At 47.2% G+C, this 19,914-nt stretch overlaps 2 protein-coding genes across 21 annotated transcripts in view; both read left to right on the top strand.

Moving 5' to 3' along the window:
• The window catches only part of PLEC (plectin), a 180,924-nt gene extending 178,652 nt beyond the window's left edge, over positions 1 to 2,272 (top strand). For all 20 annotated transcript variants that reach the window (XM_075269962.1, XM_075269959.1, XM_075269960.1 and 17 more), the window contains 2 exons: positions 824 to 955; positions 1,498 to 2,272. The gene's annotated coding sequence lies outside the window, so the exon portion shown is untranslated. The remainder of the gene's footprint in view (positions 1 to 823; positions 956 to 1,497) is intronic.
• A 16,217-nt stretch (positions 2,273 to 18,489) lies between these two features.
• The window catches only part of LOC142199999 (microtubule-actin cross-linking factor 1, isoforms 6/7-like), a 71,137-nt gene continuing 69,712 nt past the window's right edge, over positions 18,490 to 19,914 (top strand). The window contains exon 1 of the mRNA XM_075269981.1: positions 18,490 to 18,614. The gene's annotated coding sequence lies outside the window, so the exon portion shown is untranslated. The remainder of the gene's footprint in view (positions 18,615 to 19,914) is intronic.

The raw sequence follows: 19,914 nt of genomic DNA, 5'->3' as shown, positions 1-19,914 counted from the left end.
CTTTAGTTATGACCTCACCTATGTCCTGGGGCTTCATGTATGTATGCACTGTGGACTTAAACACGTTTGCCAAAAGCTATCTTGTAATTTAGGGACATTTAATGAAATTTTGCAAGTGTCCCCAAGTCTGACTGGTGAGCCACGTCCAATACTGAAGTGTCAGGGATGCTAGATATGTCCATTGTGCACCATCCGCTGCAAGATTTGTAGACCCTCATGTCCATTATCTGATTAATACTGGAAATCCATCCCAACCCTATTGTTATAACAGGACGACGAATCCCAACCCCATTGTTATAACAGGACGACGCATCCCAACCCCATTGTTATAACAGGGCGACCCATCCCAACCCCATTGTTATAACAGGACGACGCATCCCAACCCCATTGTTATAACAGGGCGACCCATCCCAACCCCATTGTTATAACAGGACGACGCATTCCAACCCCATTGTTATAACAGGGCGACCCATCCCAACCCCATTGTTATGACAGGGCTGGTTCCTCCCTTGCCACCTTCCGCTCAGCCTGTCTGGAGTGTCTAAAATCTGTATCTGCTCTTCCAGGAGGGGCCCTTTTTTTGGGAGCCTCCTAGAGCTTGTATGATATGTCCCTATTACTTCCACCACATGGCAGCCACAGCTGTGGAGCCCATTAGTCTGCACACCCAGAGCCAAAGCAGCGCCACCTACTGGATCCACACCAGGGAGAACCTAATGATAAGATTTCCATTCTAGCATCAACCCTTCTGTCTTGTATGTTTTACCCTGCAGACTCCATCTTGTCTTACATGTGACGTGTGTTTTGCATGCTCTGTGTATAGGGATTGAGCCCCACTACCACCGATTTCATGGATCGTCCATCCTATGATTCAGGGCTCACCATTTTCTGGACTCCTCAGCATAAACTGGAAACCTTGACCATCACAGAACCAACTGTGCATCCCAGAATCCAGGTACCTGTTAAATCTACCCGGGTGTATATGAGGTACAGGACAGAGCCCATGATAAGGTGGTAGGGAAGGGTGACACATTGTTACGACAAGCTCAAGGCATCGCTAGTTCTGTTACATATGGAGATATAACTGACTGGTGAACATATATATGTATTAGTGACATATCACAAGTGGTCGGGGTCTCATTGACATTGACAAAGTGGTCGGGGTCTTGGCTCTTGTCCTGGTATATTATATATGGTTTAATGACATAGTGGTCGGGGTCTTCGCTCCTGCATTGGTATATTCTATATGGGGTAATGACATAGTGGTCGGGGTCTTGGCTCCTGCCCTGGTATATTATATATGGAGTAATGACATAGTGGTCGGGGTCTTGGCTCCTGCCCTGGTATATTATATATATGGGGTAATGAGATAGTGGTCGGGGTCTTCGCTTCTGCATTGGTATATTATAAGGGTATAATGTCCTGCTTACAGATGAGGGTCTTTCCATCGGCCGCTGCTCTCATCTCCTCATCATCTCCATTCCTTTCATTTTTTAGAGACTCTGGATGTACCATCTGCCCTGGGATAACTCTAAGGACCCCGGATAGGGAGGGGCACCCCTTCCACCGTGTGAATGTGATGGCCCAGTGGGAGTTTGCTTCCTGTACATACCCACTTCCAACCCCCTTACATTCACCTCACCCCCTATTTTTCTGTATTGTTTGTGTCTGCCCTCTCGTCTCTCCCATTTCTCTGTGCCAAGCAGACCATTCGCACTGACCTTCCTCATGCCCTCCTCTCCACTACAAGCCTATTGACGTCTGTCCAGTCACCGCACCCTGGGTTCCAGCAATCAAGCCAAGTGCATGCCCTCACCAGCCGACCATGCCACCCTGCACCGCTGGCATGGCACCATAACCTGCTGCACATCGATCCTGCATTGTCTTCTGTGTCTCCCCACATCTCACCTGGCGGCCTCTCTACGTGCGGGGTAGAGGCCAGCCGTCACTGCTGTTCATTCAGATACATTGTTACATTAAAGATGGCTGCCACCATGTCTGTACACCGCCCAGTATACAAATCACCATAGTGTTTATTATAATGTATATACCGCCCTGTGTCCTTAATATTTTACAGACCGGAGTGTATTTCACCTTCATTTCATACAGTAGGAGGTCTCATCTGACAGCCCTCCAGCCTCGGGCAGAACCACTGGGGGGGCGCTGTACTAACACTAAAGATAAACTGTACATACTAAAATTTGTTTGTTACCCGGTGGAGCGACGTTCTGCCACTCACTGCAAAACTCAAGTAAACTGATATGAAGTACAATATTCTGTGTCAGCGTGTCTTGCTGCGTGTTTAATGGGGGGTCCAGGTACCTCAGTGTATGCGACCGAAATCTTGTATTCATCTAGTTACATCTTACTGTATACTCTACTCCCACCCAGAGCATCATTCAACTGTGATATCCTGTTAGACCACTTGCATCCAGAGCTGCAGTCCACTCTCTGATAAGATATCACACTCCTCCAGAGCTTCATTCACAATTCTGTTGGTTTAGTTCACACCGCCGCTCAAGCCGAGGTGCCAGTAGTTAGTAATATCTGATGTGATAAAGCGCTGTAGACGGGACAGAAGGTGATCTATGCATTGACCTGGTGTACAGAGCCCATGGAAGTATTCTCCGATCCCCCCAGTCTGTATAAGGGAACAGCTGTGTAGACCAAAAGAACATGTTCTCACCGCTCCAGAGTCCGGGAGACTCCAGCAGACACCTGGCATTGTGCACACTTATCGTAGGCGTATGTACAGTTACGGTTAGGCTCTAGTCCATTAATTTTGTGCTTTACACCTCTCTAGCAGACACCTGACATTGTGCATACTGATCATAGGCTTGTGTACGGCTGCTCCAGAGATAACGTGCTTTACACCTCTCCGGCAGACACCTGAAATTTTACATGGTGACGTTAGGCTCTAGTCCACTCATGTTGTGCTTTACACCAGTCTTGTCAATGCTTAGCATTCTGCATTCTTATTTTAGGCTTGTGTACAGTTGCTCTAGAGTCCAGTAATGTCTTTCTTTACCCCTCTCCGGCAGACACCTGGCATTGGGCTTGCTGATCTTAGGCTGCCGTTGCGTCACTTTCACTGATGATGTAACACGTGATAGGTGATGTTTCAACTTCAGCACTCGGCAGTCTGACACTGATGGCACCAATAATAGGAATGGGGGTTGTCCTATGCAGACAAGATACAGGTTACCTGTACCTGTTGATTTCTGGGTCTGATGTTACCCCAACAGTCACAGTCTGGACATGTGCCACAACAGTATACACGAGAATCATGCAACACCAAGCACCCTGCAACCCCACACACTGCACCATATTGTCACACACCAATCACATCTAAGGCCCCACATTGTGGAAACAGATTTTTTTGCTGCAGTTTTTTGAGCCAAAGTCAGAAGTGAATTGCAAAGAAATGGAAAATAGAAAGGACCATGTCAGATGAAAGTGAGGGCGCATGTAGAGCACCATCGATAGGTGGACAGGTGACCTCTTGGATTACAGTTTAGAGCATTATTTTGGAGTTGTCACTTAAGATCGATACAATAAAAACTGCATGTGGACAAATGCGAAGGGGTGTGAAACTTCCAAACTCCTCCCCTCATACTGACTGGATTCATCGTGCAAGATATTCCACACAAAATTTGCTGGAAGACTCATCCCCTAGTAAAGCCTTTTGTTCATTGCTAGACTAGTGGTGCGAGCTGTACTTGGCAATCAGAGAGCGTCCTATGTCGTTATGGAGGTGTTCACACCTGTAGGTGCATCGGAGGAGGAGTCCCTTCTGTGGTTCCAGCTTGCATGGAGTCGTCCAGTCTTGTCACGCTGTTATGAGGGTCATTCAATGGCAGGGAGTTTTTTCCATAGTCTTCATTTAGTAGATAAAGCTCAGGTACTGGTGTGACAACAAGCCATAAAGTGAGGATCTTCTCCAATCTCCACTGGACTAGGGCTCTGCCCCTGTCCAATACAGGGAGCTAGATGTGGCACGCCAGTGCACCAAAACCATGCATTATAATACTTCTTAAATTCCAGTGTTGTCAGTAGTTACAGCAAGAACGTCACAGGCAACGCACCGCCGCACCGTGTCTCTGTTATGCCCTGTGTATCTACTGGTAACAGAGACCTTCAGGTCCACCATAGACTTCAGAAAGTCTTCACAACTTTTTTTACTTTTCAGTTTATGTTGAGGCCTTGTACTAAAAGAAAACAAAGTTTTCAAGTTTTTCCCATCAATTTGTGCTGAATATCCCATAATCAGATGTGAAAAATTTTAGAATTCTTTGCAAATTTGTTAAAAAAGAAAATCTAAAATTACATAAACATTCATGTAGAATTCAACCCTTCTATTTAGGTTGCTTTCTTACATTACTCCAACACTGTGGTCTCCACCGTAGACTAACATGATGGGTCCATATACTGAGATCTCTACCATAGGCATACATGATGGGTCCATGCACTGTGGTCTCCACCGTAGGCTTACATGATGGTCCATACACTGAGGTCTCCACTGTAGACTTACATGATGGTCCATACACTGAGCTCTGAACCGTAAACTTACATGATGGGTCCATGCACTGAGCTCTGAACCGTAAACTTACATGATGGTCCATACACTGAGGTTTCCACTGTAGACTTACATGATGGTCCATGCACTGAGGTCTCCTCCGTAGGCTTACATGATGGGTCTGTACAATGTGGTCTCCACTGTAGACTTACATTATGGTTCCATACAATGAGGTCTCTGTACAATTACATGATGGTCCATACACTGTGGTTTAAACCTTAGACTTACATGATGGTCTATACACTGAGGTCTCCTCCGTAGACTTACATGATGGGTCCATACACTGAGGTCTCCACCGTACACTTACATGATGGTCCATGCACTCTGGCTTCCACCGTAGATTAACATGATGGATCCATACACTGAGGTCTCCACTGTAGACTTACGTGATTGTCCATACACGGAGGTCTCCACTGTAGACTTACATGATGGGTTCAAACACTGAGGTCTCTACCGTAGACTTACATGATGGTCCATACATTGAAGTCTCCACTGTAGACTTACATGATGGGTCCATGCACTGTGGTCTCCACTATAGACTTACATGATGGTCTATACACTGTGGTCTCCACCGTAGATTAACATGATGGGTCCATACACTAAGGTCTCCACTGTAGACTTACATTATGGTTCCATACACTGAGGTCTCCTCCGTAGACTTACATGATGGTCCATACACAGAGATCTCTACCGTAGACTTACATGATGGTCCATACACTGTGGTCTCCACCGTACGCTTACATGATGGGTCTGTATAATGTGGTCTCCACCGAAGACTTACATTATGGTTCCATATACTGAGGTCTCCTCTGTAGAATTACATGGTGTTCCATACACTGTGGTTTAATCCTTAGACTTACATGATGGTCCATACACTGTGGTCTCCACCGTAGACTTAAATGATGGGTCCATACACTGAGATCTCTACCATAGACTTACATGATGAGTCCATACATTGAGCTCTCCACCATTAACTTACATGATGGTCCATACACGGAGGTCTCTACCGTAGACTTACATGATGGTCCATACACTGTGGTCTAAACCTTAGACTTACATGATGTTTTCATACACTGAGGTCTCCACTGTAGACTTACATGATGGGTCCATACACTGAGGTCTCCACTGTAGACTTACATGATGGTCCATACACTGTGGTCTCCACCGTAGGCTTACATGATGATCCATACATTAAGGTCTCCACCATAGACTTACATTATGGTCCATACACTGAGGTCTCTACCGTAGACTTACATGATGGGTCAATACATTGAGCTCTCCACCATTAACTTACATGATGAACCATACACTGAGGTCTCCACTGTAGACTTACATAATGGTCCATACACTGTGGTCTTCACCGTAGGCTTACATGATGGTCCATACACTGTCGTCTAAACCTTAGACTTTCATGATGGTCCATACACTGAGGTCTCTACCATAGACCTACATGATGGGTCCATACATTGAGGTCTCCACTGTAGACTTACATGATGGGTCCTTAAATTGAGGTCTCCACCGTAGACTTACATGATGGTCCATGCACTGTGGTCTCCACCGTAGATTAACATGATGGGTCCATACACTGAGGTCTCCACCGTAGATTAACATGATGGGTCCATATACTGAGGTCTCCACTGTAGACTTACATGATGGGTCCATACACTGTGGTCTAAACCTTAGACTTACATGATGGCTTCATACACTGAGGTCTCCACTGAAGACTTACATGATGGGTCCATACACTGAGGTCTCCACCGTAAACTTACATGATGGTCCATACATTGAGCTCTCCACCGTAGACTTACATGATGGTCCATGCACTGTGGTCTCCACCGTAGAGTAACATGATGGGTCCATGCACTGTGGTCTCCACCGTAGGATTACATGATGGGTCTGTACACTGTGGTCTCCACCGTAGACTTACATGATGGTCCATACACTGAGGTCTCCTTTGTAGACTTACATGATGGTCCATACAATGTGGTCTCCACCGTAGACTTACATGATGGTCCATACACTGAGATCTCCACCGTAGATTTACATGATGGGTCCATACACTGAGGTCTCCACCGTACATTAATATGATAGGTCTATACACTGAGGTCTCCACCGTTAACTTACATGATGGTCCATACTCTGAGGTCTCCACCATAGGCTTACATGATGGTCCATACACTGTGGTCTCATCGTAGGCTTACATGATGGTCCATACATTGAGGTCTACCGTAGACTTACACAATGTACCGTAGACTTACATGATGGGTCCATACACTGAGGTCTCTACCGTAGACTTATATGTTGGTTTCATACACTGAGGTCTCCACCGTAGACTTACACGATGGTCCATATACTGTTATTTAATCCTTAGACTTACATGATGGTCCATACACTGTGGTGTCCACCGTAGGCTTACATGATGGTCCATACATTGAGGTCTCCACCGTAGACTTACATAATCGTTCCATACACTGTGGTCTCTACCGTAGACTTACATGATGGGTGCATACACTGAGGTCTCCACAGTAAACTTACATGATGGTCCATACACTGAGGTCTCCACCATAGACTTACATTATGGTCCATGCACTTTAAGTCTAAGCCTTAGACTTACATGATGGTCCACACACTGAGGTCTCCACTGTAGACTTACATCATGGTCCATACACTGTAGTCTAAGCCTTAGACTTACATGATAGTCCATACACTGTGGTCTAAACCTTAGACTTACATGATGGGTGCATACATTGAGGTCTCCTCCGTAGGCTTACATGATGGGTCCATACATTGAGGTCTCCACTGTAGACTTACATGATGGGTCCTTACATTGAGGTCTCCACCGTAGACTTACATGATGGTCCATGCACTGTGGTCTCCACCGTAGATTAACATGATGGTCCATACACTGTGGTTTCCACCGTAGGCTTACATGATGGGTCTGTACAATGTGGTCTCCACTGAAGACTTACATAATGGTTCCATACACTGAGGTCTCCTCTGTAGAATTACATGGTGGTCCACACACTGTGGTTTAAACCTTAGACTTACATGATGGTCCATACACTGTGGTCTCCACTGTAGACTTAAATGGTGGGTGCATACACTGAGGTCTCTACCGTAGACTTACATGATGGGTCCATACATTGAGCTCTCCACCATTAACTTACATGATGGTCCATACACGGAGGTCTCTACCGTAGACTTACATGATGGTCCATACACTGAGGTCTCCACTGTAGACTTACATAATGGTCCATACACTGGTCTCCACCGTAGGCTTAAATGATGGTCCATATACTGTTATTTAATCCTTAGACTTACATGATGGTCCATACACTGAGGTCTCCACTGTAGACTTACATGATGGTCCATACACTGTGGTCTAAACCTTAGACTTTCATGATGGTCCATACACTGTGGTCTCCACCGTAGACTTACATGATGGTTCCATACACTGAGGTCTCCACCGTAGACTTACACGATGGTCCATATACTGATATTTAATCCTTAGACTTACATGATGGTCCATACACTGAGGTCTCCACTGTAGACTTACATAATGGTCCATACACTGGTCTCCACCGTAGGCTTAAATGATGGTCCATATACTGTTATTTAATCCTTAGACTTACATGATGGTCCATACACTGAGGTCTCCACTGTAGACTTACATGATGGTCCATACACTGTGGTCTAAACCTTAGACTTTCATGATGGTCCATACACTGTGGTCTTCACCGTAGACTTACATGATGGTTCCATACACTGAGGTCTCCATCGTAGACTTACATGAGGGTCCATGCACTGAGGTCTCCACCGTAGATTAACATGATGGGTCCATATACTGAGGTCTCCACTGTAGAATTACATGGTGGGTCCACACACTGTGGTCTAAACCTTAGACTTACATGATGGCTTCATACACTGAGGTCTTCACTGTAGACTTACATTATGGTTCCATACACTGTGGTCTCCACCATAGACTTACATGGTGGTCCATACAGTGTGGTCTAAACCTTAGACTTACATGATGGTCCATACACTGAGGGCTCCACTGTAGACTTACATTATGGTTCCATACACTGAGGTCTCTTCTGTAGACTTACATGATGGTCCATACACTGTGGTCTAAACCTTAGACTTTCATGATGGTCCATACACTGTGGTCTCCACCGTAGACTTACATGATGGTTCCATACACTGAGGTCTCCACCGTAGACTTACACGATGGTCCATATACTGATATTTAATCCTTAGACTTACATGATGGTCCATACACTGAGGTCTCCACTGTAGACTTACATAATGGTCCATACACTGGTCTCCACCGTAGGCTTAAATGATGGTCCATATACTGTTATTTAATCCTTAGACTTACATGATGGTCCATACACTGAGGTCTCCACTGTAGACTTACATGATGGTCCATACACTGTGGTCTAAACCTTAGACTTTCATGATGGTCCATACACTGTGGTCTTCACCGTAGACTTACATGATGGTTCCATACACTGAGGTCTCCATCGTAGACTTACATGAGGGTCCATGCACTGAGGTCTCCACCGTAGATTAACATGATGGGTCCATATACTGAGGTCTCCACTGTAGAATTACATGGTGGGTCCATACACTGTGGTCTAAACCTTAGACTTACATGATGGCTTCATACACTGAGGTCTTCACTGTAGACTTACATTATGGTTCCATACACTGTGGTCTCCACCATAGACTTACATGGTGGTCCATACAGTGTGGTCTAAACCTTAGACTTACATGATGGTCCATACACTGAGGGCTCCACTGTAGACTTACATTATGGTTCCATACACTGAGGTCTCTTCTGTAGACTTACATGATTGTCCATACACTGTGGTCTCCACCGTAGGCTTACATGATGGGTCTGTACAATGTGGTCTCCACTGAAGACTTACATTATGGTTCCATACACTGAGGCCTCCTCTGTAGAATTACATGGTGGTCCATACACTGTGGTTTAAACCTTAGACTTACATGATGGTCCATACACTGAGGTCTCTACCGTAGACTTAAATGATGGGTCCATACACTGAGGTCTCTACCGTAGACTTACATGATGGGTCCATACATTGAGCTCTCCACCATTAACTTACATGATGGTCCATACACTGAGGTCTCCACCGTAGACTTACATGATGGTCCATATACTGTTATTTAATCCTTAGACTTACATGATGGTCCATACACTGAGGTCTCCACTGTAGACTTACATGATGGTCCATACACTGTGGTCTAAACCTTAGACTTTCATGATGGTCCATACACTGAGGGCTCCACCGTAGACTTACATGATGGTTCCATACACTGTGGTCTCCACTGTAGACTTACATGATGGTTCCATACACTGAGGTCTCCACTGTAGACTTACATTATGGTTCCATACACAGAGGTCTCCACCATAGACTTACATGGTGGACCATACACTGTGGTCTAAACCTTAGACTTACATAATGGTCCATACACTGAGGGCTCCACTGTAGACTTACATGATAGTCCATACACTGAGGTCTCCACCGTAGACTTACATGATGGTTCCACACACTGAGGGCTCCACCGTAGACCTACTCATGTGGTTCCATACACTGTGGTCTAAACCTTAGACTTACATCATAGTCCATACACTGAGGGTTCCACCCTAGACTTACATGGTGGTCCATACACTGTGGTCTAAATCTTAGACTTACATGATGGTCCATACACTGTGGTCTCCACCGTAGACTTACATGATGGTTCCATACATTGAGGGCTCCACTGTAGACTTACATGATGGTTCCACACACTGAGGGCTCCACCGTAGACCTACTCATGTGGTTCCATACACTGTGGTCTAAACCTTAGACTTACATGATGGTCCATACACTGAGGGCTGCACTGTAGACTTACATGATGGTTCCACACACTGAGGGCTCCACCGTAGACCTACTCATGTGTTTCCATACACTGTGGTCTAAACCTTAGACTTACATGATGGTCCATACACTGAGGGCTCCAATGTAGACTTACATGATGGTTCCACACACTGAGGGCTCCACCGTAGACCTAATCATTTGGTTCCACACACTGAGGGCTCCACCGTAGACCTACTCATTTGGTTCCATACACTGTGGTCCAAACCTTAGACTTACATGATGGTCCATACACTGAGGTCTCCCCTGTAGACTTACATGATGGTCTATACACTGAGGTCTCCCCCGCAGACTTACATGATGATTCCATACACTGTAGTCTCCACCGTGGACTTACATGATGGTCCATACACTGAGGTCTCCCCCGTAGACTTACATGATGGGTCCAAACACTGTGGTCTAAACCTTAGGATTACATGATGGGTCCATGCACTGAGGTTTTCACAGATAGAAGTCAGCACTCAATGGACCTGTACAGGGGCCAAATGATTTCTCTATGTGGAGTCCACAAAGACCTGATACTCCGTGCTTTAGATGAGTCCATCATTGAAGATCCTCACTGTAAGGCAGATTGAGATGGACACGCTACATCTGTGAGTCACTGACACAGTTTCATAATGATAGACTCCCATTATCAAAAGGGCGGTGTTTGTGTAAATTGCACTGGGGGTGACCAGCTAACTAGAGACTGCTCTCCATAGCCTCCACAGTGCTGACATTGACTGCATCTTCCTGCCCTGGTTTCAGTAGGAATATCAGCTCTGGAGCACAAACTGCACATGCAAGGCTGACTATCTGTATGGATGTGTTGTAATACATTGTCTTCTCTCATTGCAGCGTCTCCCTCCTCCCCTGCCTTCTACAGCCGCCCCAGCTGAGGACTTTACTGCCAGTCAACAAAGGTAACAACCTGAAGATGGCTGGTACTGGTATTGGGGGCACTGAGGCTGTCACTATTATGAGGCGCTGTGGCTGTCACTATTATGGGGGGCTGTGGCTGTCACTATTATGGGGGCTGTGGCTGTCACTATTATGGGGGCTGTGGCGATTATGAGGGCTGTGGTTGTCACTATTATGGGGGATGTGGCTGTCAATATTATGGGGGGCTGTGGCTGTCACTATTATGGGGGCTGTGGCTGTCACTATTATGGGGGGCTGTGGCTGTCACTATTATGGGGGCTGTGGCTGTCACTATTATGGGGGCTGTGGCGATTATGAGGGCTGTGGTTGTCACTATTATGGGGGATGTGGCTGTCAATATTATGGGGGGCTGTGGCTGTCACTATTATGGGGGGCTGTGGCTGTCACTATTATGGGGGCTGTGGTTGTCACTATTATGGGGGATGTGGCTGTCATTATTATGGGGGATGTGGCTGTCAATATTATGGGGGCTCTGGCTGTCACTATTATGGGGGCTGTGGCTGTCACTATTATGGGCGCTGTGGCTGTCACTATTATGGGGGCTGTGGCTGTCACTATTATGGGGGCTGTGGTTGTCACTATTATGGGGGCTGTGTCTGTCACTATTTTGGGGGCTGTGGCTGTCACTATTATGGGGGGCTGTGGCTGTCACTATTATGGGGGGCTGTGGCTGTCACTATTATGGGGGCTGTGGTTGTCACTATTATGGGGGCTGTGTCTGTCACTATTTTGGGGGCTGTGGCTGTCACTATTATGGGGGGCTGTGGCTGTCACTATTATGGGGGGCTGTGGCTGTCACTATTATGGGGGCTGTGGCTGTCACTATTATGGGGCTAGGGCTGTCACTATTATGGGGGCTGTGGCTGTCACTATTATGGGCGCTGTGGCTGTCACTATTATGGGGGCTGTGGCTGTCACTATTATGGGGGCTGTGGCTGTCACTATTATGGGGGCTGTGGCTGTCACTATTATGGGGGCTGTGGCTGTCACTATTATGGGGGGCTGTGGCTGTCACTATTATGGGGGGCTGTGGCTGTCACTATTATGGGCGCTGTGGCTGTCACTATTATGGGGGCTGTGGCTGTCACTATTATGGGGGCTGTGGCTGTCACTATTATGGGGGCTGTGGCTGTCACTATTATGGGGGCTGTGGCTGTCACTATTATGGGGGGCTGTGGCTGTCACTATTATGGGGGGTGCTGTGGCTGTCACTATTATGGGGGCTGTGGCTGTCACTATTATGGGGGGCTGTGGCTGTCACTATTATGGGGGGCTGTGGCTGTCACTATTATGGGCGCTGTGGCTGTCACTATTATGGGGGGCTGTGGCTGTCACTATTATGGGCGCTGTGGCTGTCACTATTATGGGGGCTGTGGCTGTCACTATTATGGGGGGCTGTGGCTGTCACTATTATGGGGGCTGTGGCTGTCACTATTATGGGGGCTGTGGCTGTCACTATTATGGGGGCTGTGGCTGTCACTATTATGGGGGGCTGTGGCTGTCACTATTATGGGGGATGTGGCTGTCACTATTATGGGGGCTGTGGCTGTCACTATTATGGGGGCTGTGGCTGCCACTATTATGGGGGCTGTGGCTGTCACTATTATGGGGGCTGTGGCTGTCACTATTATGGGGGATATAGCTGTCACTATTATGGGGGGCTGTGGCTGTCACTATTATGGGGGCTGTGGTTGTCACTATTATGGGGGCTGTGTCTGTCACTATTTTGGGGGCTGTGGCTGTCACTATTATGGGGGCTGTGGCTGTCACTATTATGGGGGGCTGTGGCTGTCACTATTATGGGGGCTGTGTCTGTCACTATTTTGGGGGCTGTGGCTGTCACTATTATGGGGGATATAGCTGTCACTATTATGGGGGTGCTGTGGCTGTCACTATTATGGGGGCTCTGGCTGTCACTATTATGGGGGCTGTGGCTGTCACTATTATGGGGGCTCTGGCTGTCACTATTATGGAGCTGTGGCTGTCACTATTATGGGGGGCTCTGGCTGTCACTATTATGGGGCGCTGTGGCTGTCACTATTATGGGGGGCTGTGGCTGTCACTATTATGGGGGGCTCTGGCTGTCACTATTATGGGGGGCTGTGGCTGTCACTATTATGGGGGGCTGTGGCTGTCACTATTATGGGGGGCTGTGGCTGTCACTATTATGGGGGCTGTGACTGTCACTATTCTTGTAAGGAGATGTTGGTATTAATTGATATAATAAGGCCAGGTTAGTGGCAGCGCTCGGCGTGCTCTGTTTTCACATTCAGCTTCTATAGCACAGTTTTGGGGGTGACCACGTACTAATATCCGAGGATCACCCCCCCACACACATGTAAGGTGCACGGTACATACTGCTAACAGCCCAGTAATATAAGGAGCAGCTCTGTCTGTCTGTCTGTCTCAGCACTGGTCAGCTCTGTATACACTCAGTACAAACATTACACAACTCACCAGATACTCCTGCGCCTTGTCACACACGGGCCCCTATACCCAGGGGGCCCATAACCCAGACATAGAGGAAGGACTAGACGGACATTCACAGGCAGCAGAGACAACAATGTCATGACTCTAATAATACCGCCACACAGTGCTCATCATGACATCCTGTAGTGTGTGATGTCATCAGCGCTGGAGAGACCATGTGATCCCGTCTGCTGCTCTGATTGGTCCATTAGATGGATATCTGTCCTGGCTACAGACTTGCTATCTGCGACCACCCTGACCTTTACTCTACGAGCCTGCAGGACACACACTGACCTCAGGGGGTCACTCTCAGACTCTCCAGGTCCATTCCCAGATAGTAGCGGAGTCCTTCCACTATTCTCCAGGTCTCCCCACAAGCTCCTGGGTCCCAATGTAAGACCCTCCTAGCATACATCCCACCCCACAAACACATTGTGACAACACTGCAGCAGATGTAGTGTGTTTGGTCCTCTGCCCTTGTCTGTGGCGCTCTCTATAACGGCAGGTGGATTTCCTGTGCTGTGTTGCCGTCTTACCATATGACATCATGATGAGGTCACGGTGACCCCAATACCACCAGCCTCACCCCCAGTGTGCCTCCTAATCATTGATAGGAACATGTGGTGGAAGGTGCCGGATGCTGGGCACAAATCCAGAGAATGGCGCCTCACAAGGGGATTACAAGAGGATTAGGAGAGGAACAGACGGCGCAAGGTGATTGTATATGTCAACTGGAGGATCAAGGGGATGATCAGAGCGGCCCCGCCCGGTGGCATCTGCCCCATCAAAACTGCCACCAGATCCTAGTCATACCGTAATATCAGTGAGCACCCCATGGGCAGGGGAGACATCACAGCAGGCTAGTGACCACACCTGACCGTGACCGATGGGGACTGTACAGAGGGTCTGCAGCCCTGTGACTAGTGACCACACCTGACCCTGACCGATGGGGACCGTACAGAGGGGCTGCATCCCTGTGACTAGTGACCACACCTAACTGATCGGGACTGTACAGAGGGGCTGCAGCCCTGTGACTAGTGACCACACCTGACCCTGACCGATGGGGACCGTACAGAGGGGCTGCATCCCTGTGACTAGTGACCACACCTGACTGATGGGGACCGTACAGAGGGGCTTCAGCCCTGTGACTAGTGACCACACCTGACCCTGACCGATGGGGACCGTACAGAGGGGCTGCAGCCCTGTGACTAGTGACCACACCTGACCCTGACCGATGGGGACCGTACGGAGGGGCTGCAGCCCTGTGACTAGTGACCACACCTGACTGACCATACACTGATTGGTAATACCTCCATACACCGACTGATAATGTCACCATACACCGACTGATAATACCTCCATACACCGACTGATAATACCTCCATACACCGACTGATAATACCTCCATACACCGACTGATAATACCACCATACACCGACTGATAATACCTCCATACACCGACTGATAATACCACCATACACCGACTGATACCACCGTACACCGACTGATAATACCACCATACACCGACTGATAATACCTCCATACACTGATAATGTCACCATACACCGACTGATAATGTCACCATACACTGACTGATAATGTCACCATACACCGACTGATAATACCACCATACACCGACTGATATCACCGTACACTGACTGATAATACCACCATACACCGACTGATAATACCTCCATACACTGACTGATAATGTCACCATACACCGACTGATAATGTCACCATACACCGACTGATAATGTCACCATACACCGACTGATAATACCACCATACACCGACTGATACCACCGTACACCGACTGATAATACCACCATACACCGACTGATAATACCTCCATACACTGACTGATAATGTCACCATACACCGACTGATAATGCCACCATACACCGACTGATAATGTCACCATACACCGACTGATAATACCTCCATACACCGACTGATAATGCCACCATACACCGACTGATAATGTCACCATACACCGACTGATAATACCTCCATACATCGACTGATACCACCATACACCGACTGATAATACCACCATACACCGACTGATAATGTCACCATACACCGACTGATAATACCACCATACACCGACTGATACCACTATACACCGACTGATAATGTCACCATACACCGACTGATAATACCACCATACACCGACTGATAATACCTCCATACACCGACTGATAATACCACCATACACCGACTGATAATACCTCCATACACCGACTGATAATACCTCTATACACTGACTGATAATGTCACCATACACCGACTGATAATACCTCCATACACCGACTGATAATACCACCATACACCGACTGATAATACCTCCATACACCGACTGATAATACCACCATACACCGACTGATAATACCTCCATACGATAATACCTCCATACACTGACTGATAATACCACCATACACTGACTGGTAATACCACCATACACTGACTGATAATGCCTCCATACACTGACTGATAATGTCACCATACACCGACTGATAATACCACCATACACCGACTGATAATACCTCCATACACCGACTGATAATACCTCCATACACCGACTGATAATACCACCATACACCGACTGATAATACCTCCATACACCGACTGATAATACCTCCATACACTGACTGATAATGTCACCATACACCGACTGATAATACCTCCATACACCGACTGATAATACCACCATACACCGACTGATAATACCTCCATACACCGACTGATAATACCTCCATACACCGACTGATAATACCTCCATACGATAATACCTCCATACACTGACTGATAATACCACCATACACTGACTGGTAATACCACCATACACTGACTGATAATGCCTCCATACACTGACTGATAATGTCACCATACACCGACTGATAATACCTCCATGCACCGACTGATAATACCTCCATACACCGACTGATAATACCTCCATACACCGACTGATAATACCTCCATACGATAATACCTCCATACACTGACTGATAATACCTCCATACACCGACTGATAATACCGCCATACGATAATATCTCCATACACTGACTGATAATGTCACCATACACCGACTGATAATACCTCCATACACTGACTGATAATATCACCATACACTGACTGGTAATACCACCATACACTGACTGATAATGCCTCCATACACCGACTGATAATGTCACCATACACCGACTGATAATGTCACCATACACCGACTGATAATACCACCATACACCGACTGATACCACCGTACACCGACTGATAATACCACCATACACTGACTGATAATACCTCCATACACTGATAATGTCACCATACACTGACTGATAATGTCACCATACACCGACTGATATTGTCACCATACACCGACTGATAATGTCACCATACACCGACTGATAATACCACTATACACCGACTGATACCACCGTACACCGACTGATAATACCACCATACACCGACTGATAATACCTCCATACACTGACTGATAATGTCACCATACACCGACTGATAATGTCACCATACACCGACTGATAATGTCACCATACACCGACTGATAATGTCACCATACACCGACTGATAATACCTCCATACATCGACTGATACCACCATACACCGACTGATAATACCACCATACACCGACTGATACCACTATACACCGACTGATAAGACCTCTATACACTGACTGATAATGTCACCATACACCGACTGATAATGTCACCATACACCGACTGATAATACCACTATACACCGACTGATAATACCTCCATACACCGACTGATAATACCTCCATACACTGACTGATAATACCTCCATACACCGACTGATAATACCTCCATACACTGACTGATAATACCTCCATACACTGACTGATAATACCTCCATAGACTGACTGATAATGTCACCATACACCGACTGATAATACCTCCATACACCGACTGATAATACCACCATACACCGACTGATAATACCTCCATACACCGACTGATAATACCTCCATAGACTGACTGATAATGTCACCATACACCGACTGATAATACCTCCATACATCGACTGATAATACCTCCATACACCGACTGATAATACCTCCATACGATAATACCTCCATACACTGACTGATAATACCACCATACACTGACTGATAATGCCACCATACACTGACTGATAATGCCTCCATACACTGACTGATAATGTCACCATACACCGACTGATAATACCTCCATACACTGACTGATAATGCCTCCATACACCGACTGGTAATGCCTCCATACAGCAGGCTCTACCATCACCGCCCAGTGCCTGTGTATTACCACCATTCAGTGTGTATATTATACCGCCATCAGCTGCATTCACATATTAGTTCTAATAGAACATCTTGGATTCTGATGTCTCACCAAATGTTCTGGATGGGAAGAAAAACCTAAATATCTGAGACTTCTTCCCACGAGCAGGTCAGAATGCCGGGTGCAGTTGTCACCTGAGCGCTGCCACTCCCTGCTGTCATACATGTGACCTCTGTGACCTGGCTGCACTACAGCGCCCTCTGTGACTGGTGTCTTCTCTCCTCAGGCAGGACAGCAGGGAGCTATGGAGGCTGTGGAGGGCGGAGGTGCAGGACCAGGTGCGATCCTTGTGGCTCTGCCTCCAGATGATGGAGACCTCCCTGCCCGACCTAACTGATGCCTGCTGGGAGGTAAGTAGTGGGGGACCCCTGCCCCAAAATATATAGGTGGGGCACAGTGCTATGTACAGGGTGATAGCGTGTGTCCCCTGATAGTTTGCTTAGATACACCAGGACATGATGGAACTTGTAGTGCTAATCTGAGATGGTATCATACACAAAAGGCTTAGATACTCCAGGACATGATGGGAGTTGTAGTGCTTCTTTGGGGTCCCTCACAATGGTGACATTCAGTGAGTCTCCGCCATTAATTACAGGAGCTCGTTAATGAGGCCTGACCCTTCCCTCAACCTCCCGCTCGGGCCGCTTCCCCCTTCCCGGACTCGGCCATAACTCTCCCTGGCTGGAGGGTCAGGGACCGGGAAGCCGGACAATGGCTGAGGTGGCCTGATTGTGGCCGCACAATGGGTCCTGTCATGCGGGGCTAATGGCTGAAATAATCTGCCCAGTGGCCACAGATTGTGTAAACAGCCCCGGGGGGAGGGGCCACAATGACAATTTATTAGGCCCGTCTCCAGGACCCCTAGAAACTATGTGCCCCCCCCCCCCCTTGGAGTAACTCAATATCTATAATGGGGCCCCCACACAATATCTGTAAGGGGGCCCCTACCTTGTGTCATTCAGAATACTGCTATATGTTGTGGGTCCAGGGCCCAGCAGCGACTGTTACCATTGTATCCCCATAACTACACCCCGACCCCAAACCCTGAGGTCCAGCTGTAAGAACCACAGCAAAGAGGAGAAGTTACTGTGTACACTGTAACCAACCCTCAGCTGTGCGACCAGACCTGGAAAGGAGGAAGGTCATGTCAGCTAGTGGCCGACTGTAGGACAGGAGAATACAATCTATTACTATCTGTTTTCAGCCATGTCAGGAGAGGAGAGGCCGACTGTAGGACAGGAGAATACAATCTATTACTATCTGTTATCAGCCATGTCAGGAGAGGCCGACTGTAGGACAGGGGAATACAATCTATTACTATCTGTTATCAGACATGTCAGGAGAGGAGAGGCCGACTGTAGGACAGGGGAATACAATCTATTACTATCTGTTATCAGCCATGTCAGGGGAGGAGAGGAGAGGAGAGGCCGACTGTAGGACAAGGGAATACAATCTATTACTATCTGTTATCAGCCATGTCAGGAGAGGAGAGGCCGACTGTAGGACAGGAGAATACAATCTATTACTATCTGCTATCAGCCATGTCAGGAGAGGAGAGGCCGACTGTAGGACAGGAGAATACAATCTATTACTATCTGTTTTCAGCCATGTCAGGAGAGGAGAGGCCGACTGTAGGACAGGAGAATACAA

The sequence above is a fragment of the Leptodactylus fuscus genome, chromosome 4 (assembly GCF_031893055.1).
Source record: "Leptodactylus fuscus isolate aLepFus1 chromosome 4, aLepFus1.hap2, whole genome shotgun sequence".
Lineage (NCBI taxonomy): Eukaryota > Metazoa > Chordata > Amphibia > Anura > Leptodactylidae > Leptodactylus > Leptodactylus fuscus.
The sequence above is the reverse complement of the archived record's forward strand: the minus strand, read 5'-3'. Positions and strand labels throughout refer to the sequence as shown.